This window comes from Artemia sp. Qi Xiang Cuo, unplaced genomic scaffold (genome assembly GCF_049724085.1).
Source record: "Artemia sp. Qi Xiang Cuo unplaced genomic scaffold, ASM4972408v1 HiC_scaffold_2954, whole genome shotgun sequence".
NCBI lineage: Eukaryota > Metazoa > Arthropoda > Branchiopoda > Anostraca > Artemiidae > Artemia > Artemia sp. Qi Xiang Cuo.
In genome coordinates this window covers 2,037,677-2,060,357 of record NW_028300808.1, presented here as the reverse complement: position 1 = coordinate 2,060,357, position 22,681 = coordinate 2,037,677, and the positions used below count along the sequence as shown (strand labels likewise).

The 22,681-nt window shown below is 34.4% G+C and overlaps 1 pseudogene; it reads left to right on the top strand.

Moving 5' to 3' along the window:
* Positions 1 to 22,681, top strand: part of LOC148938368 (uncharacterized) — a 131,537-nt pseudogene that overhangs the window by 3,551 nt on the left and 105,305 nt on the right.

Genomic DNA, 22,681 nt, shown 5'->3' with positions numbered 1-22,681 from the left:
TAACCGAAAAAAAAAAAATGAATGAAGCAGATTAAAATAAATGCTAAATATATAACTAAAACAAAGCAACATTACCAGAAATACTAAGTGATCTGCAAGCCCCCTCCATCAATCATGATTATCTGGACGATCAGCATTTCCAATGAAAACAAAATCACAATATTAGAAATACATTATAATATTAGAAATACATTATAAAATAAAAAAAATTGAAGATGCTGTAACTTTTAACTAGTCTGTTTTTTCCATTATGAGCATAATTTAAAGATTCTGTTCGTTTAGATAAAGCAAATATCCAATGAAGCTTCATGTATTTTTTTTTTTAATTTTTTTTTTTTTAATTTTTTTTTTAATCAATATATTTTAAATGCTGAAAAAGTTAATAAAGTTATTAATTTTTTTACACAAAAAAAAGATTACTGAAAAAAACACCTTTAAAATATTTACAAATATTCTATAATCTTTGTTAGTACTAGAATTAAGCTGTAAATTTCTAAAATTCTAGATGAAGAATAACCATCGAAATTTTTAGAGACTCAAAAAGACAAGCTCTTAAAGAGATTCCTTAGAAAAAATATGCTTTGGCAATACAAGGTGATTAACTCTTATTAGGAAATAGGCAACATAAGACTTAGAAATTCCTTTTAATAATCTTTTTCTAAACCCATGCTTAACTAATAACCAAATAAATAATTGAGTGAAAAAACTACAAAAAGATTTTAGATTAAAGAGTTTTAGGATTTTAATAGAACAAAATTTTTCTTTTGCTAGACAGTGAACATAAATTTTAATTTCATTTGTTTTTGAATGGTACATATAAAAATTACCATATCAATCACCTTAAGTAGCAAAGTATAACTAATAATGAAGCATACTTGTTGGCAGCTTAGAAGTTTCAATCTTGAAAGTTGATCCTTTTTTAATATTAGCCAAAAATGATCATAAGCTTATTTATTTTTTGATAGATGAAGCTATCAGCTTCTTCTTAGGTAGTTCCAACTAGAAAATTAGACTTAATTAAAGGATAATCTAGAAATTATAGAATTAGCAAAAATAAATTTAACAGCATATAATACGATAAAAAATCAATGCCATGTGACAATATGAAGGAAATCTTAAACTATTTTTGAAATGATTCTAAATTCTAACTTATAATTATTATAAGTAATTACTCATTAAGTGCTATTATAAATATTATAAATAGTATGAAAAGTGATGTAATGTTATTGTGAAAGTTTCCTTTAGAAACCACACCAAAATACACGTAATGATTACAAAATACAAATCGTTAATTATATGGTATATGTTGGTTTGTTTAGAATGGAATGTCCAAGACCAGAACAGATATATATTTAAAAATAAGTTGCACCAAAAGTTATACTGCATATACAGGATATTTTATTCTAAAGCATGCATCTAATTTTTTTTATCTTTGAGGGTGGTAGTGACTGCGCAGTTTTGATCAACCTCATTCACGATTTGACTTTTTCTTCGTTCAGCAAATTTCATTCAGCAAATTCTTAAAAGATTCAATCCCTCGAATCCATCGAATTTAATTCAGGGTTAAAGAAAAACCTTTTCAATCATATATGTTTCTTTAATTACGATTTTACACAAAATTTTTCTAATAATCAAAGTTAAGTCAATTTAAAAGACCTGTTCAAAGCTGTTTTTCAGATTTCATTAAAAGATGGAAGAATTTGATTTAAGATAGGAAATCGGTCTCCTGTGAATAATTTTTCGTTCATGGCTTCTCACATAAAAATATTATAAATACTTTGAATAGGACGACAATTCCAAAATATATATAAGACATTATTGTCTTGTTGGACACACAAAACTACCACAAAAAACAAAAACTAAATTTGATATAAAAAAAATGTAATGACAAAAGATACAAAATACAAAATACAAAAACAAAAAATATGATATAAAATGATATAAAAAAAAATCCAGTTACCTTAACAATAATCAAATAATTGTTTTTTAACATATTTGGAAATATAATATATTTGACTAAGCATTAATGTAAGATCTGAAGTTTTTTTTTAAACGGCTTTATAAAGTATCTCTAATCTAAATCTTTGGTAAACTATTATATTGATACAAATAAATATTAAAAGAATAAAGCAGCATTAAAAAAGAAAATAAACAATGGGAAAGAAACCAATCGATCACACACTAACAAAAATCAATAAATAATTTGACATTCAAGTTTGTGTTAAATTCGATGGGGTAATAAAAGTTGCTACTTTCCTTAAGAACAACTGTAGAATATATCAAACACTTCAAATATTTTTCAGTCATTTAAGCAGAACAAACTAAATTGAAAATCAGCTATATTCTCTACTTATAAAGTTGAAGAAATGTAAAAAAAAATGGCGAAAAATTCAATTGAAAATTCAAGGGAATTAAGAGGAAAAATGAACAAAATGTAATAATAATTTGTAGTCAAATATGTCAAAGATAAATAAAAAAAAAGTGGGATTAGTGGCATAATAAATAGATAAATAAATGAAATTTCAAGAAATTCCGAAACACTTAATATTTTTATTTATTTGCCAACACCATCTATGATTATAAATTCATTGATTTGTCATTTCTTATAGAGCAAACTATATTTCTGAATCTTAGGGTGCATCTCCCCTTCAAACTTCTATCGCAAACACAGTTGCAACTACTACTACTACTACTAACAACTCACCGCAGCACCAAGTCACCTGAGGCCAACACAACTACACACGCTCCACCTCCATCCCAATCTATTTAAAGCCTCCCTTTTTACACCCTCCCAGCAAGTTCCCATTTCCTTTAAATCTTTCTTTATGACGTCGTCCTCCCACCCCAGACAAGGACGACCTGCTTTCCGTTTAGCCCTAGACGGTTGGCCGAGAAGAACAACTTTCGGCAATCGTCATCATTCATCCGCACAGCGTGCCCTAGCCACCTCAACCTTTCTTTCATTATAGCCCTAGATAGCGGTATTGAACCACATTTTTAGTATAGCCTATTGTTTGAAATATGGTCTGTCAGTCGGGTACCCAGAACAATCCTTAAGCAACTACTCTGGAAAACATCTAGCAAAGCTTCATCCGCTTTTCGGAGCGTCCATGCTTCAGAGCCATATTTGACCACTGTCATCACTGTACCTTCCAATTTTCTAATATTGGTTTGTAGACCTATCTTCCTATTCTTCCAAACTATATTAACAGTGAAAAAACAACCTGAGCCTTGGCTATTCTGTTTTTAACATCTTCACTGCTCCCACCAGCTTTACTAATAATACTACCAAGGTAAGTGAAGCTGTCCACGTGATCAATCTTTTCATTAACCAACGTCACCTTTTCATCTTCACTTATTTCTAGCCTTAGTAATTTAGTCTTCCTAACAGGAATTTTCAAACCAATTCTAGGACCCTGAACTCGTAAAACCTCTAAAATTTCATCCAGTTTGCTCACACTTTCATCTAGGATGCTGAAATCATCAGCATACTCCAAGTCCAAAAGACTTTTTCCTCCCCATTTGATTCCGTGGTCTCCCATTGCCTTTCCTGTGTTCCTTAAAACAAAGTCCATCAAAATAATCTCATATAAAGGGGGATAGAACACAACCCTGCTTAACTCTTGATTTAATAAAAAAAACAGATGCTAACCTCATTTCCTACCTTAACCGCAGCAGTGTTATTCTCGTACATAGCATTAACCACTTTAGAGTATTTGTCTGGTATACTGTACAAGGGTAAAACCTTTGACAAAGCTCTTCTATCAACAAAGTCGAACACTTGCTCATGAACAATAAAACTGAAGACCAAAGGCGTTAGAAAACCCTGGCACTTATCAATTATTAGCCTATGGGTGAGAATTTGGTCGAAACATCCTCTAACTTTCCTAAAACTGCACTGTTCTTCTCTTAAAACTTTGTGTACGGCATCTCTCAGTCTAAAAAGTATCATATTACTAAGTAATTTGCTACCTACAGAGACCAGACTAATGTCTGGATAATTACCACACTCACTTTTGTCACCTTTCTTTTAAAGTGGCTTAATTAAGGTTTTCCTAAGATCCTTAGGTACTTCTCATTTTTCAAAAATCCTATTCATAATCTTCAGTAAATTATTTCTAAACTGAGAGCCACCATATTTAAGAAACTCATTTACCACTCTATCAGCAACTTGAGCCACATTATTCTTTAATCCTTTTAGTACTGTTGCTAATTCCTCCTCACAAAACAAATCTTCCTTCACATCCAAGGTGTCAAAAATTTTTTCATTTTCCTCTATATTTTTTACTGCAACTCTCTCTCGGTTAAGCAAGTTCTCAAAATGTTCGGCCCATCTCTCTTTAGTTTTTTCCTTATCACTAATTGCGACCCCGTTCCTACCTTTAACTGGGACAAGTCCGGATTGACTACTCCCTCTCAATTTATTAACGTGCCAGTACAATATTTTACTATTATGCCATCTAGCTGCATCTTCCAGATCCCCGGCAATTTTTCCATGGCATCCACTTCATACCTCCTTAGTTCATATTTTAATGCTTTCTCCACTTTCTTTATATTCCTTTTGTTTTCACATGATCTATCACTCAGAAAATTTTTGTACAAGTCCTTTCTCCTTTCTATTAAACATAGAGCTTTTTCACTAATATTCTTAGCTGCAGTTCTAGCTTTCTTCCCTAATACACCTTCCGAAACTTCACAAATTATTTTTCTAAAATTATTCCAACCATCTTCCACATTATCAAATTTTAAACTCTCAAGTTTCGTATTCAACTGTTCCTGGAAAGTTTCTCTCAAATTCTCATCCTTGAGTCTACCAACATCATAACTTCCCGGGAGGTAGTTACCCTTCCGATATTTCAGCTTTAAATTAACCCTAGACACTACTAGATGGTGATCTTTACTTTTAACATCAATAGCAGCTCTCCTATATACCCTAGTATCCTGTATTGATCCTTACAGTCTTCGGTTTACTATAACATAATCAACAAGGTTAGCTGTCTTACCATCACGTAAATAATTTTTACATATACGAGCCATTTTATGACCATACACTGCGCCTTCAACAGCTGGAGTGCTGCATTCACAAAGCTGCAAAAGTCTTCTGCTATTGGAATCTCCCAGTTTAACTCCAGTATTGCCTAGGATAGGGCCTTGCTCATTTCTGTCCTCGCTGGTATTGGTATTAAAATCTTCTTGTAAAAACACCACATGTCTACCTTGAACCTTACCTTTTTGTTTTTGTAGTTGTAAAGAAAGTTTATCTGAGCCACTAGTATTTCCGTCAGTCGGTTCTACAGGGGCGTATACTGCTATAACTGATATCCTGAACTTTCTAGTCATAAAATGAGCAATTAGTATTCTATTATTAATACCTTCCCAGCCTAAACAAGACTTAGCAGCTTCCTCAATCATTATCAGCCCTACTCCCTGTCTATGTACCCCATCCTTCCTGCCTGAGTAAACAAATTCTATATCACCTAATTTCATGCTTCCTACCCCTGGGATATGAGTTTCTCAAATTCCTAATAAGTCCAGTTCGAATCGTCTGAATTCGTCAGTCAAAATATCGACACGATAGTAATTTTTTAATATCGTAACATTCCATGTTCCAATTTTCATGTTCTTTAAATCATTGAAATTATTTTCACCTCAGGAAAAGCAATGATCCCGGATACCAGTGCATGACGGGGATCACATATCTTCTCAAGTCTACACCGGAGTGCTTAAGCCGGCTTAGAACCGGACAGCCAGAAGTCCTTGAGACCTCTATGAATGGAGGTTTTGTGCAATTCTGGGCCCATCTTGTTCACAACATGGTTTTCAGCACTTGGCGATGCTCTTCTATCAACAAGAGTCAAAATCCTGCACAGACAGTCTCAAGTCTATTACCTCCGTCTCATTATATATTCATGCCTACAAATATTATGCTACTACGGGGAGGCAGCCCATAATAGATAAATTAGCTAGGAAGAGTTTTTTCAGACCAAAGACGCCCAACAAAACATACCAAGCCCAGAAGAATTATCCATTAGTCAGAATCCCGTACAAATTCTGTTTCGTTTACTAGGCTATTATTACCTCGAGGGGCGCCACTCCTCAAGTGGGAATAGAGTTGACCGCAAGGTCCCCAGTCTTGCAGGTGCCCCGAAAAGCTTGAGGCAGCCCTTTTCAGAGGCCGTTGTAAATAGATATGGATCTTACGCCCTGCCACAGTTGTCCTCCTATAGAGGATCCTCCCGCGATGATGTTCTGCATCATCCTGCAATTTAACCCATTACTGGGAGAAGGTTTGCAACTCATGGGACTTGTGGACAAACCAGTGGGCCCTTTTGAGTGTACATTTGAGGGGCCTTCTTCCTCCTCCGCCTGTATTTATGACCCCGGGCGAGGGTGCCCCAGTTTCTATTATGGACCCCCAGGGACAAGGTCCCCCTTGGTCCGTGCCTCCTATAAAGGTACCCTACATATCTCTAGAGCGTTCCCCTATCGCCACCTGGGGCCACGCTGAATGGCCTGGGAGAGGCCAGTCCATTACGCTCATGTATGTGTGTTGTTTTGAGAGTATAACCCTGCGAAAACAAAATCATAAACAACTGCGTTTTCTGCTAAAACCTATCTCTGAACAAAGGGTAATTGACATAATTTAGGGCCATTGTAAACTTGCGAACCTCCGGTAAAGGATTATCGACCATGGATTTTAAAATGGTGCCTATATTATCCTTCCAAATCTTTCCACTCCAAAAGATGCCATATAACACCTAGGCAGGTAGGGAGGCAGTAGCTCTTAAATGGGCCATTACTAATCTCTCTGCGATTTTACGGTAACCTGTTAGTCTTGGCAGAAAAAAAAAATAATTAGAAATAAATATATGAGATACATGCTAACCCTGCAAAAAAAGAGTTTCCTCCCCTTTTCCAGATGGAGGGCTCAAAATATCCGGCCAAGGGTTTTAGACCCTTGACAAATAGACCTTGACAAATAGACCTAAGACCATGACAAATCGAGTTGATATCTTAAAATTTGGATTCCCAGCCATTTTGACTCTTTGGGCAAAAACATTTGTTTTTTGGCACATAATGCCAGAAAACGCCATTTCGCAGTGGCACGGTTTGCACTAAACTTTTTTGTTGCGATTGCAGCATCGGATGCAACAAAGTAAAGAACAGACTCTAGCCCATAGCAACCGAAAATTTAAAAACGTGTTTTGAAAAGAAAACTGTCAAGTGAGGAAGAACCGCCTTTTGAAGTTGATTAAGCAATGGAACTGTCATTTCCGTTAACATTAATGGTAAACGTTTATTGTGAAAAATTTATTGACATTTTGAAAAATAGCATTATTTTGTGAAATTGCATTGGGTCTAAATAAAAACTGCATCATTAGAATCACCTTAGCCAAAAAGCCCAACAATGAGTTATAGTCCCCCATCTAGAGTAAGACGGAAAATAAGACGATGTAGTAAGACGATGCTTTTTTCGCATAGGAAGCATTGATGTGTCCTTTTCCTTTTTTTTTTTTTTTTTTTTTTTTTTTTTTTTCTTTGCCGCTAGCGGGCAGGGTTGCCACCGAGGTTACGTTCGTAACAATTTTAGTACGTTTTAAATAAAACGGTACGTTTTACGTTACGGTCCTAAATTTATGTGACAATTATGTTACGCTTTTGAATAATGAGGAAGTTTCACATTTTTTGAGTAATTTTTTTTCCCCGTGGAAAAATCCGCTGTTCCCATTTTAATTACACTGACATGAGTATCGACATTTTTCATATCCCACTCATTTAATCTTATCAAACAATCACTCAGTTATTAGGATGAGAAAATACCCACTTTGCTTACTCGCATAGTAAGTTAAGATAACATTCTCTCTCATGAGCATACGATTAACATTTGTTTAGTGACAATAGTAAGTTAGTTACAGGGTTGCCACCGTCAGTAGGGGGCAACAGACACTTCACTTCCGGCGTCTAAAGGTCTACAAAATCATCTGCTTGCAACTACTGGGAGAGTTTTCCCTTAAACTGTGGGAATCAGGTGAGAAGGAAATGACACTTCCCTTGTTAGTCAGACTCCCTTGGTAATTCTCCATCGAACTTTATTCCGTGAGCAAGCAAAGTGCGTTGTGCGATAGACTCGATTGAAAATATTGCATGCGATTTCTATAATGCGGAAGAAATTATTGAGCCAAAGAAAGTTTTGTGGGCTCTCGCTATGTCAACGCAACCAAATGATCGACATAAACTGAATGAAAACATCCAGGATATTATACTGGTATTTGATACTTATGATAAGAAAAAAGCGTCTCTCCCCAGATTTGTCATATTCGAACCAGGTAAAGTGGCTGTGGTTTCGGAGGAAACTACTGCGACCCTTTACCGTAGGTTAAACGAGTTTTACAAGTAATTTTCAGGGAGTTAAGAGTGTACCTCAGAATTCTGTACCTATACCAGTACCTGAAAAGCCTACATTTACTGTTGTCGTTAAAAATGCTCCCAAACATCTTGAAAACCCAAATGCCAGTAAAGATGTTCTGGACCCTGTAGCTAGCAGTTCTACTTTCAAGAATTGTCATCCTAAAACCTGGAAAGGATGAATGGCGTGCTGTGATACTTAACAAAGCTGACGCAATTACATTTGTGGAATTTATAGCAAACTCTAACCAAGGTGCATATGCAAAACTGAAATCAAACTCATATTTTAACATTATTTGGCGTACTCCCCTTGGAGCATCAACTGATGACATTCAAAATGTTTCTAAAGAACTGAACTGAAAAGTCTCAAGTTCGCTCAGCTATATCTTTCCTATTATGTTTGAAACCAGCGAACACCTGCAAAAACCAAAAGACAGTCCACATAAGATTGGCTATGAGCAGCTACTTCTGTCAGAATATAAGTCCCCCCCCCATTTGTGCAACAGATGTATGTACACACAATGATGACGCAGAGTGCATTTAAAATGCCTAATATTAATAATACCTTATCATTTTGTTTTAAAATAACAGAAAACAAAACATTTTGCGCCCTTATTCGTAAGAACTGTACGAAAATAATACAAAACGAAATAAAAACTTGTTTATGTATATTTATTTTTTTACTTTTGTACGAGTCGGACAAAAATTTTGGGGGTTTGCGCATTAAATATTATTTGAGGGGGCGGTTTTCTCGTCAATATATTGATCTGCTTATATTATTACAGTGATTGTGGGGACAACAAACATTGTACCTGGGTGCTCAAAACCCTAGTTACGCCTCTACATGCTAAGCTCTCCTTGATGCCCTAGCTACGCTCTCCTTGATGCCCTTGGTGTCTCTGGAAGTCCAAGCAAAAGGTAACTATGTATCATAATAAAGTTGCTGCTTCATTTTTTTCGCTGTTTAATTCTCTTAATTATGATGCTATAAGACTGTTTTGTCTAGCCTAATGCTCCTCGGAAAAACCTGACATTTCTATATTATTCTGTATTTATGTTGTAACAATTATTTCGGAACAAATTCGATTTCTATCGAAAAAATGCACATAATATCAATTAAACCCATCTACAAAATATAATTGGGGGGGGGGGGATCGGGTCCAATCCTCAAATACGAGTATTGAGTCTCCAGTGTTTTGAAACGAAAAAACTAAATGGTTTTTCATATAGGCAATAAAAAAACTTTTTTTTTTTTTTTTTTTACAAAAGTTAAAACATTTACTTTTCTGGGTATATCATAAGCATAAAAAATTATTTTAAATGTTTTCATTTTTATAACTTTAATAAATCAACATTTTTTTCAGTAAATTCATTTGAATTTTTTTCAGTAAAGTACAAGTTATATTCTGGCTTTTAGAAAGCATAGGGATTTAGAACCCTACTCATATTTATTTCTGCTTGTTTTGAGTTTGACTCTGTTATTTATTTTATTTTCAGTTTGTTTTAAGTTTCATTTATTTATTGATACTGATTTGTAATAGTTGTATTCTTGGTAGATAATTTAAATCTATATCAGATCATTTATGGTTAAATGGAGTTCTTGACTTTTTTTGAAAAACTTATTTTGTGGAAAAAGTTTTTTTAATTAATCCTATAAGAAATGAGCAACTTACATCTTACATTCATCTTTCAATTTTCAAATTGCAACTGCAGAAGAAAAGTAATTAAAAATAATACAATAAAAAGCAAAAACAATTATCCAGAAATTTTCTTTGTCTTTGAAAAGGATGGCTACCAGTATAGAGCCAAAACGTTTTTGTTAACTCGTTGGCCCTTAAAAGTCTTATATCTAAAAATTATTAGACATAATTATTTCCCAGATATGGAAGGAGCTTTGGAGAGTCCAGAAAGTGTTATATTAGCTCCCAAAATTCATTGTTTGAACCAGTAGTCTTTTGAAAGAAACTTTTTAGTCTTGCTCGAAGACCCAGCCGTACCTACCCCACCCAACCCTCGTCACCATGGTTGTACTGACCAGCACTGTACCCAGGATTTTAGTGTAGGCCCTTTCGATTCAAGTTTATTTAAAGGTTAGATCATACAAAATCCAAATTTGTTCTAAAAAAAATTATTATTACTGATATTAATAATATTTCTTTGAATCTGAGACCCTTCTAACCTCTGAGACCGTTCACCCCAACACCATCACAATTAAGGCCCCCCTTACTTATTTAAAATAGACATATTAAAATTACAGTTTAATGCTTATGTCTCCAGTAAAAAAAAGCCATGCTTAAAGAAACAAAGGTATTTATAATATATTTAGATAACTATGAAACTCCTAAAATACGGGCTGGATGAGCAGAGATAAGTATGCAGATTAAAAATCCCAATGCAGAAAAAAATGGAATGGAAAAAAATAATACTTTTTTTAAACTTTCTTCTCCAAATCACCTTCATCCTATGAATCAATTAATACTGCTTCACCTATTGCATCTTCAAGCTCTAGAAATGAATTCTGAAATAAATTTTCAATTAATATTTTTTCAGTCGAAGCATCATTATGAACATCATTCTAATTTATGCCTAATATACTTGATCTGAGCTCGAATAAATTTTAAGATTTTAACCTACACTTACTTTATTGAGGTCAATTTATAGCAATGTCAGACTAGATGATTTTGCAAGGAAAGAATTGGGAGAAAGCAATTAACGGGAAATAAATCGTAAGCCAAATCGATTTTATTACAAAATTTGATTTGGCTTTACTACTTACCACTTTGGTTTTACTTGTCTTACTTCCATTTTACTTATTACTTTACTACTTTTGCTTTGGTTTACTTCTGTATAACATAACAAAAAAATTATCAGTAAAAGGTGCTTCTAAATGGATTTAAAACATATAGTGTTTTTATTCGATGGCTCCACAGTCAATTATTTTAGTTAGGAATAATAAATTATATTAACCTAATTAGCTTTCAAAGGAGTTTTCTTTGAGCAGAGAGGAAGTAAGAAAAAATTCTAAGTTTTAAATTCCATTTGTCCATCCGTTGATTTAGATGAGGGTCTTGACTTGGCCATAAATGGTCAAATGGATGATTCTAAGAAAATTAATCTTGTCCCACCACCATGAAACACACAAGGCGTATTCTTATGGCAAGAAAAAATAGACAGAAAAGCCTTAATGGGACTTAATAAGGCATAAACGCAACAATATCTTCTGATAAATTGGCAGTCTATTCCATCTATAGGATATTCAATATATACAAACTGCATCAATTTAGGGCCTTAGACCCTAAATTAATTGAACTGGGGTAGGGCCAAATTGATTAAATTAGGTTAGGATAGGGATATATTAGGCTAGGGCCAATTTAATCAAGCAATTGATCTTGGGCACATTAATGTGCATCTCGTAAAATCATGCCTTTATATTACTATATAACCGAGCACAAAGTTTGGTGTGTATTGTAAATTCAGGAAAAACGCCCTGGAAATAAGCTCAAAATTAGCTTCCCTTAATAACCGTAGGTAACTTTCTAAGAGGCAAAAGTGATTTAAGAGCAATCATCATCCTCTTTCTCCTTTTTACAGCATTAATGAATTCCAATGTGGGTCCAAATGATTAGTAATAATTTTGTATATTTCATCTGAACTTTAAGCTCTAGCCTCTTGCTTTAAGCATAAGCCCAAAAGGTTTAGTGTCTTCTGATTTTGTTGAACATCCCCCCTCAACACTCCCTAAAACTTTCAACTAAATAGCATTAGTCATTCCTGAGATATTGCAGATAAGCCCTTTTGACAAATGAGATGAATTGTCTTGATTCAGTTCACTAGTAGTAGGAATAGTAGTAGTAGTAGTAGTAGAAGTAGAAGTGGTAGTAGCAGTCGAGATCGGAGCAATAGCAGTCACAATCGCAAGTAGTCAGAGTCGTGTTTATTAAAATTTACGCCCATTGAAGCGGAAAGATGTGGAAATATAATCTTCAAAAAACCTTATGCGGGCATCAATGAGGCTCTGAATTTATTCCTGGAAATTTCACTTACTTATCTTATCTACTTTCCAAGACAGCTAAAAGCCCCTTATCTAGAATCATCTGATCCAAATCATAGAGCCGGAGAAGAGGTCATTCAAAAGCTAATGCTTAAATTTACCTTTTTTTATATTTTATTATTATCATTATCATTTATTGGAAAACCCGTCATTTATATTTTATTAATTTAAAACCCATTTTCCGAAAAAGAATTATTCAAATCTAAGCAAAGTGTTACATAAAAACCTAAAACAAGCGAAAATGAAGGCACATAATGAGTCACTCTTAAAACAAGCAGATATTAAAATATAAACGTACACATCACACACTATAACAGACACTTATTATGCATTGATGGGAAGGGGTCATGTCAAGGAGCGAATATCTGCTACAATGGAAAGTAGTTGAGTCAAAGAAATGAAAATTCAATAGCCCTGAGGATGATAATAGCCTAGAGATTTTGATGTAGGCATTGCAGTCCACAATGAACAACTTGAATTTCCATCACTAAGGAATAGCTTGGAAACATTTTATTATGCTAAACGAAACTTTCAGATGCTAAGGGTTCTGGGCACAAACATACCCCCATTAAAATTTCGTTAACGTACTCTCTTTTCCGTTTCATTATTTCTAGGTCTTAGACGATAGCATAGAAGACAGGTCTACACCAACCTAAGCTCTGACAAAGAATATTTAATTTTTTGACAAAGAGTTTTTTTTTAGTCTTTTTTCCTCTTTTACAAAACATCATTCAGATATAAGGATCTGAACACTTTCCTGGGTCCTCATTAGAGCTTTGGGTCTATTTCAAAAGATTTTATTTATATAACACAATCATTTTAGGAAAGTTGGGAGTGGAGGAGATATAGGCTTCAAAGGCATTCTGCAGAAATCATTGAGGCTCTAAGCTGAAAAATTCATTTGCCTATTTCATATACCTTCCAAGATGACCAAAACCCCCTGTTTTAAAATTTAGAACATCATCGAGGCTCTAAACTGAACAAACTAACATAATCGTGGATTTAAAAGTGTTTAATCTCATGCCTAACTCAAAGCCATCATAGGCTGATGTTACGTTGAAGATACTCATAGAGTTACTTATTAAATTTCTACAGCAGGTTTCAATGACTGTAAGGTCATCTGGAAATTTCTATCTGTTGTGATATTCCTTAGTAAGACTGTCAGTCATAACTGAAAAAAGATGGACACTTTAGAGAGTACATTGGGGTACTCCATTGTGAACAGGGAGAAGATTTGGAATGATGATTCTGGTAGTTGACTATTCGCAAAACATATAACAATGATATTTTTAAAAAACAAGAATATAGAAGAAAAAGTGTCAAAAAAAGTTCAAACTACCCAGAAAATCAGTACAACACAAAATTTTCTTCATATCATAAAGTAAAAATTTTATATTAAAGCATGTGCTTTCGAAGAATAGACAAGAATGATGCCATAAGGCTTTACAAAAATGTAGTTAGCCAATTCTACATATCTGAAATTAACTAAATCAAGTTCAATATTATGAGAACACAGTTCTTTTTTTTAGAAAATATAGGTCTTAAACGAAATAATTGTCTGAGGTTGGGTACTGTCGAAATGCTCTAGTTTTTATACCCTGGCCTTGAAAGAGTATGCACTAACAGGATGACACGAAGTCATAAACAATTTATAGGAAGTCTGGTTACAACTTTTGCAAAATACCTTATATAAGATTCATAACTAGGTTAAAACATCCATAATCCAATAGTTTTTTTTTTTTTTTTTTTTTTTTATTGGTAGACACAGAATGTTTAGTTTTAACTTCAAATTCTTTTGCTAACTGAGTATCTTATTTCAAAGACCAAACAGTGTGTGGTAACAAACAAAATGTAAGGAACAACTTGGGCTAAAAGTAAACAAAACTCCGAAAAAAGTAGTTTTGACAATAATATACAGATCAAAAGGATTGACTTTTTATGGTGATTTTAAATATGTAAAATATGCTAAGCCCAAAGTTACACATCAACACTTATGAGTAAAAAGGGAAAACCACCTGCATAAAAGTGGGTGATCTTGATTAAAAGTATACCATCAAGCTAATCATTTAAAAAAAAAAACCGTTGAACAGTATTCAAGCCCCTATCTGCAACCAATTGGAATTTTGCATTTTTGTGAGAAGAAAAATCATGGATAGCCTATATGTTAATTTGTTTTTTTTCATCCAGGTGTAAATATGAAAAATCAATGGTCCAAGGACCATTTTGATACCCTTTGGACAAAAATGTTCTTTCAAACAGAAAGCACAAGTACTAACACACTTCTTAATTAGCAAATAGGATGGCTGGATTTTTTTTTGCCATTTTATGGTGCACAACAATAATTTTAGTCCAAAGGGTACCAAAAAGTTATGGAATTAAAAATTATAAGAGATCCATTTCACTTAAAATTATTGAAAACTATATTCTGAGCTTTCTGGTTTCAGATGTAGTGATGCCCAGAAATGACAAATTTGTCCCTAAAGACGTACAAAGTCTTTATTTTAAATAAAGACTGTCTGAAACTTTCTGCTTTCAGAGGCAGTGATGCCACGCAATGGCACATTTGTCCCTAAAGATGTGCACAGTCTTTGCAGATTATCAAAAATAATGTTAAGCTTCTTTTAACTAAGTTGATCGGTTAGAGATCTAATAAATTTAGGTATAATAATTTAGAAGTTTCACAGATCCTCTTCAAATACATAATTGATTGGATCTTCAAACACCCCATAGAATAAGAATGGAATCAAGCCAAGCAGCTGTGAAAAAAAATAATATTGAATACAAACATGGTGGATCACTTCTAGCTGAATGAACTGTCAAAGCAATAGACACTTTACACATAGCATATCAAAATGAAGGGTTTTGAAGCAACCCTTGATACCGAGGGTTGCACCCAAAAGAATATCAAGGCTATAATTAATAAGGCATGAAGGGCTTTTGGCCAACTACAGAAGCCATTTTGGACCTGAAGATACATAAGTCCAAAGACCAAGCTTAAGATCTATATGGCCTGTAGGCTATTTGTTTCATTTTGCTATATGGATGTGAGACCTGTCCCCATCCCAGTGGAAGAAAAGGTGGTGACACCTTCCCAGTGACCATGGAGGTCAAACTAAATCTTGGGATGCCAAAATGAAGAAAAACCTAAGCATTAGATGGGCTCCAGACATCAGATCCTTGGGTAAGTAGGAGAAATGAGCTTGAATGTAAAAAAGTTTGTTTTTATGTCCAAATCTCTTAATTTTCCTTGAGCCTTCAGATAAATATGTAAAAGAGTGAGGAAGTAGAGATTACTCTTAGCCCCCTTGATTCCCAGGGATATTGTTAGACTATGCAGGTACTAGCTCTAGAATATATATTAAAAGAAAACACCAAAACAATCAAATTATTACTTGACCACACGCACAATGTTTCTATTAATCAGTTAAAAAAAAAACTTTTTCCACAAAATAAGTTTTTCAATGCAAAAAGTAAAGAACTCCATTAAACAAAAATAAGCAAAAATAAAATCAAATAATCCACAAAGCGTGAAACTACCGCAAATCAGCATCAATAAATAAATAAGACCCAAAACGAACAGAAATTACAACAAATAACCGAGTCAAACTCAAACGAGCAGAAATTAACATAAATTGTGCTCAAAACCCCTATACAACATTGCTTTCTATAAAAACCTCACATGATCCAAGGGCATAACTTACAACCCTTGCCCTGAGGGTTGTGGGGGGATGAGTTGTAATCCTTAAAGACCTAATTTCCCAAACTTTCAACTAGGTTGAATAAAATGGCTATCTAAAAATTTTGATCGGATGTTTTTGGGGAAAAGGTAGGCGTGAGAGGGGGGTTAGTTGGCATCAAATCACTTTCAACTATTAAATAGGACAATTTCCAATCGAATGAGCCATTTTGAAGTTTCTACGACAAAGATTTCAATAAAAACCTTATATGCCCCCAGGGCATAACTTTAACCCATGCCCTGAAGACTGTGGGGAGATTGCCCTGCCCAAAGGTATAATTTCCTGAACTTTAAACTGCGTGGAACAAAATGGCTATCTCAAAATTCTTATTGGATATGTTTGGGGAAATGTTGGGCGTGGAAGGAGTGTTAGTTGTCTTCCAATCACTTTCGACTATTAAAAAGGCCAATAGCCATTTCAATTTCCAATCAAGTGAGCCCTTTTTGAAGTTTCTACGACAACGCGTTCTATAAGAACCTTACATGCACCCAGGGCATAAGTTACAACCCTTGCCCTGAGAGCTGTGGGGAAGTGTCCTCCTCAAAAACATAATTTCTATTTGGTAATCCACGACCCTGAACAAAATGGCTATCAAAAAATACTGATTGGATGTGTTTGGGGAAAAGGGGGGGGTGAGCAGGGGGTTAGTTGCCTTCACATCACTTTTTGGCTATTAAAAAGGACACTAGACGTTTGAATTTCCATTCGATTGAACCCTATTTCAAGTTTTAACGATAAAGATTTAAATAAAAACTTACATGCCCCCAGGGCATACCTTATGACCCTTGCCCTGAAGACTGTGGGGGGGGGAGTGTCCTGCTCAAAGGTATAATTTCCTGAATTTTAAACTTCGTGGAACAAAATGGCTATCTCAAAATTTTGATTGGATGTGTTTCGGGGAATGGTGGGCGTGAAAGGGGTGTTAGTTGTCTTCCAATTATTTTTGACTATTAAAAAGGGCACTAGCCATTTCAATTTCCAATCGAATGAGCTTTTTTGAAGTTTCTATGACAACGCGTTCTATAAAAACGTTATTTGCCCCCAGGGCATAACTTACAACCCTTGCCCTGAGGGCTGCGGGGGAGTGTCCTCCTCAAAAACATAATTTGTATCTGGAAATCAACTACGCTGAACAAAATGGCTATCTCAAAATTTTTATTGGATATGTTTCGGGAATAGGGGGTGTGGAAGGGGTTTTAGTTGCTTTCCAATCACTTTCGACTATTAAAAAGGGAACAAGCCACTCCAATTTCCAATTGAATGAACCCTTTTCGAAGTTTCTACGACAACATATTCGATACAAAGTGCCCTGCTCTAAAGAAAAAAAATAAATAATAAATTCTGCCAACATCCTTCTTATATGCCCTCAGGGCATAATGCAAAACCCTTGCCCCGAGGGTTTTGGGGAGTTTCCTCCTCAAAAACATATTTTCTACCTGGAAATCAGCTACACTGAACAAAATGGCTATCTCAAAATTTTGATTGGATGGCCGTGGGGGGTGGGGCTAGTTTCCTTCCAATCACTTTCGACTATTACAAAGGGCACTAGCCACTCCAATTTCTAATCGAATGAGCCCTTTTCGAAGTTTCTATGACAACTCCTTTGATGCTAAGTGCCCGGGTATGGAAAAAAAAAATATTGCCAACATTGTGCCAACATCGTTCTTTACCTAGGCAGCGCTGTTGCGCTGCCTATGATCTGACTATTATATTCCTTTTTTAATTATATTCACATTTCACGTCATTTCATTTAATACTTTGTCTATAATCCCATTGTGGTCACTTAATGAAAAACTAAATTTCATTGAGTGTAGACAGTCTAGATTAAAGCGCCTCATATACACTAAATCAAACGATGAAGAAAACAATGAAAAATGTATTATCAGGGCTACATTAGTGACAAGGACCAAAGAACTTGAATTAGAAGAATTCTAAAAAGAACTATAGAAATATAGCACAAACAGCACAGGGTTGAGGAGGGAGCAGTCCCCATCATATATTGGAACTAATTTAGTTGTTGGCCTCTCCAAGAGGAATCATATGCATAAAAAAGTTATTACTTAATTCAAAACTATTAAACAATTCTAAATATTTTAAACTTATTATATACAATAGCAGGTTTAATTTTAAACTTCCATATTGAAAAAAAAATCAGGTAAACTTGTTTCGATATTCTCATTCTGAACAACTGTTTTTCTTCCTCAAGGATAAAGAGAGCATTTTTACTGCTAATGTTTCTACAGCATCTATTAGCCATACCTCACTTTCAATGTCGTTGACAAAATCATTTAATCGGGCCTTGTCTTTCGTGTGTTAATTGATACACTCCTAGGGTTGACCTCACTGTGAATAAGAAGAACAAAAATGTTTGTGGGAAGTAGAGTCTTTACCCTTCAATCAGTTCCATTGAAGAAGAAAATGAATCAGTTAATAATTTCTCTAAAAGAAAATAATGCAAGGATTCTCAACCTCAGATCGGATAAGCTATGTTTAAGGTGCCGACTGACTTGGTGGATGACGGAAAACAAGGTGCAAAAACCAGTGGAGAAACACACTAATTTACAAGCGGTATCCATGTTAAGCGGTGGTCTCAGGCACTCGGGTCATAGATGTCGTATGAAACAACTCATCATTACATAAAAAACATAAAGAAAATACTTTTTATTTTATTTACGCTGGATCATGTGTTGAAAAAAAATAAAAATATAAAGTTATTTCCAAACGAGCGGTTTCAGTCTGATTTTTAAAGTGGATCTCAGCAAAGTTGCGTTCGATTTAACCGAACTGAGTCAACTAACAAGTCTACTTTCTTCGTATTTAGGGTATTATTTACCAAAAAGGGAACTAAGAAGTGTATTTTAATTGCCATGATACTCTTTTTCTGTCCTCAAATCGAACTCTTGTTAGCTTTTCAGTGTTTTCTCTTTCCGTACCACACTTGGAATCTTTAATTGTAAAGTTAAGCTTTAAAAATTCACTTAAATAGTGCCGATTTCTTAAAAAAATTTCCATCTGGAAAAGTGACGTGGGTCAGGGCTAAGATAAAACATCAGACAAATAATAACATATTTTAGTAACCTGACTTCTTCAAAGAGACACCTGATCTGACCCATCATATAAATACTGTGGCTCGGAGGCATCAAACAGTTCGTGGTAACGAACTGTAAGTAAGGAGCGACGCGGCTCAATTGTAACCGAAACTCCAAAAACGAAATTTTGATAATTATAGGTCAGAAGAATTGGCTTATTATGCTGATTCCAAATATATAGGTTTTATTAACTTTAGTGCTACCTATCAAAGTCTACCAGCCTGAAATACATCCCTTAAAACCAAAGAATCTTAATGAAAACAACATCATCAGATTCAAAGCATCAGAGAACCCTCATGTAGAAGCTTCAAGCCCCTATCTTCCAAAATGTGGAATTTTAAATTTTTTTCCAGAAGAAAGATCACGGATGCGTGATTTTTTTTCGGGGTTGATCGTATCGACCAAAAAGTCTTAGAATTTCAGGAGAAGGCTCATTCAAAAGAAAACCAAAAGTTATAGTGCCCTTTTAAGTGACAAAAAAATCGGAGGGCAACTTGGCCCCTTGCAACGTCTCTTTGTTCTCGAAATTGTCTGATCAAAATTTTAAGATAGCTATTTTGTTTAGCATTGTTGGAAGGCCAAACAACCATCCTTTCGGAGATATCTTGACCCCTTAATGCCCCTAGGGAAAAGTCTTTCAGTTATAAAATTTGCCCATTGTTTACGTATAGTATTTGTTATTGCAAATTATGTATACATAATTTGCGTAGGGGGGGATTTGCAAGAGGAGAATTTTCCATGGGCAGGGAAGTTTCCACGGAAAATTTTAACTAGTAGACTTTGCCAACATTCCTATATGAAATTGTTTTTATATGTCTTGCTTTTCTTTGCCGACTCAATTTTACGAGTGGAGATGTTAAGGGTATTTGTCTGAGATAACTTTTCACCGGGATTGAATTGTCTAGAGATTATTTCCGCGGAACGGGGCAATTTTCCCATGGACGTGGAGCCATATTTCCAGGCATTATCTGGCAAACGAAAACAAATTGAATAAGAAAACAATTTTTTTCAACTGAAAGTTAGGAGCAACATTAAAACTTAAAATAAAAAGGAACTATTTCGTATACGAGGGGGGTTACCCCATCCTCAACACCTCGCTCTTTACGCTAAAGTTTCAATATTGTCCCAATTCTGTAAGTGAGACTCCTGGAACACAAAGGTAATTTAATTAGAACCATGAGAAACATTTTTAAAAGCAATAGAAAAAACTATGAAATATAAAAAAAAATATAAAATATTATAAAATAAAACTGAGAAAATAATAAAAAACAACTAAAAAATAAAATAAGAGTGAGGTGTTGATGAAGGGGCAACCAAATGCGTTGTACCCGCAGCAATCGTTACTCAGGCAGCGCAATAGCGCTACCTATGTAATAACCATTAAATATAGTTTTGGAAATATTATTGAATATACGAAATACTATTTAAATATATGGTTGAGGTATTATTTGATTTTATTTCTGTTCCGTGTTTAGTTAATTAAGCTCTTGGCTTTTCTTTGGAAAAGTTTATTTGTGGAAGAAAATTTTTAAATTAGTTTCTTTTTGTTTTAAATTGACTTAGTATTTTTCATTAGTTAAGAAAAGAATGTTTTTAAATATTTTTGCCTTTTTTCCACAAGAATTAAGATTTTGGTTTACTTTTTGTCTCTTACTCAAATTTTTGAAGCAAAATTTACGAATAGTTGTAACATAGTACTTTTGATGGAAGAACACGAGAAATAGTATTCAAATAAATGGGTTGAAAATCTTCATTATCTTTGGGATTCTAGAGGGCTGAAGGGATTCCGACCCCATTATGTTCCATACCTTATTATAGACCAATATTAATCAACCAATCCCCTCAATAAGCCCTGAAAGTTTCATCTCAATTTCTTTAGCCTTTTCAGATATGTCACAAATACACTCTTTTGACAACCTTGAATGAGTCCATTGTGTATTCTGATTTAGTTCATCTTCCCACTCACCATGTCTTGACTGTTTTAATTTAATACCACTTAGCCGTTATATGGCAAAACACTGTAGTTCAACACCCCTCAGCACCCCTCAGTGAAATTCACCCCTCAACATCCTCTAAAAATCGCGAAAAATTGCACTAAAACTATCCTTTTTAAGGACTTAATTTCAGAATTGGATTGTAGGGACAAATATTGTACATTAAAGGGGGTGGGGTAGAGAATTTGTTTCAAGTCTAACTTAAAACAAAAAATTCTTATAAATGTACAAATCAAAACAAAAAGGAATAGAAATTAAGAAATCGAGTCAAAATAGAAATAATACATTACAATGAACAAAAAAAACAAAAAAAAATGAATGAAACATTAAAATAAATGCTAAATATATAACTGAAACAAAGCCTAAATGATCTGCAAGCCCTTACCAGAAATACTAAATGATCTGCAAGCCCCCTCTTCCAATCAAGATTAACGGGACGATCACCATTTGCAATTATAACAAAATGGCTAACGTATTATTTTTTTTGTTCTTATTATAACAACTTATTAGAAGCTACAGTGATGACAGTGGTCAAATATGGCTCTGAAGCATGGACACTCCGAAAAGCGGATGAAGATTTGCTAGATATTTTCCAGATAAATTGCTTAAGGATTGTTCTGGGTACCCGGCTGACTGACCGTATTTCAAACAATAGGTTATACGAAAATGTGGTTCCATACCGCTATCTAGGGCTATACTGAAAGAAAGGTTGTGGTGGCTAGGGCATGTTGTGCGGATGAAGGATGACAGATTGCCAAATATTGTTCTTTTTGGTCAACCATCTAGGGCTAAACGGAAAGCAAGTTGTCCCCGTCTGGGGTGGGAGGATGTCATAAAGAAAGATTTAAAGGAAATGGAAACTTTGTGGGCAGGTGTAAAAAGGGAGGCTTTGAATAGATTGGGATAGAGGAGGAGCGTGCGTAGATGTGTTGGCCTAAGGCAGCTTGGTGCTGCGGTGAGTTGTTAGTAGTAGTAGTAGTAGTATAACAACTTATATTATTATTTTGTTACTTCTTTTTATTTTGGTATTCTTATGTTATTTCTCTTGTTTTTTTTTTAAGAGTTTTGTTTGAGCTTCTCCAAAAAGAGTACAAACACATTGGTTTATGCTTTAATAATTTGCGCCTTTATAATTTTTTTGGTTTGAGCTTTAATACTGATAAAACAGTTGTTCCACGATTCAATTATAAAGGGAATATAAATTCAATAAGTTTATCCTTCTCTGAAGGTCCTTTTGCTAGCAGCCTTACTTACATGGGCATGCTTATTGGAGCAAATCAGAAAGAAACTGTAAACCTGGCAATGAAAAGTTATGCTAGAAAGATCCGGGCTGCGTATGCCTCCCTGGCTTCAAACGTTTCGTATATAAGTAGATTAATAATTATAATATTAGTAATTTTGTAG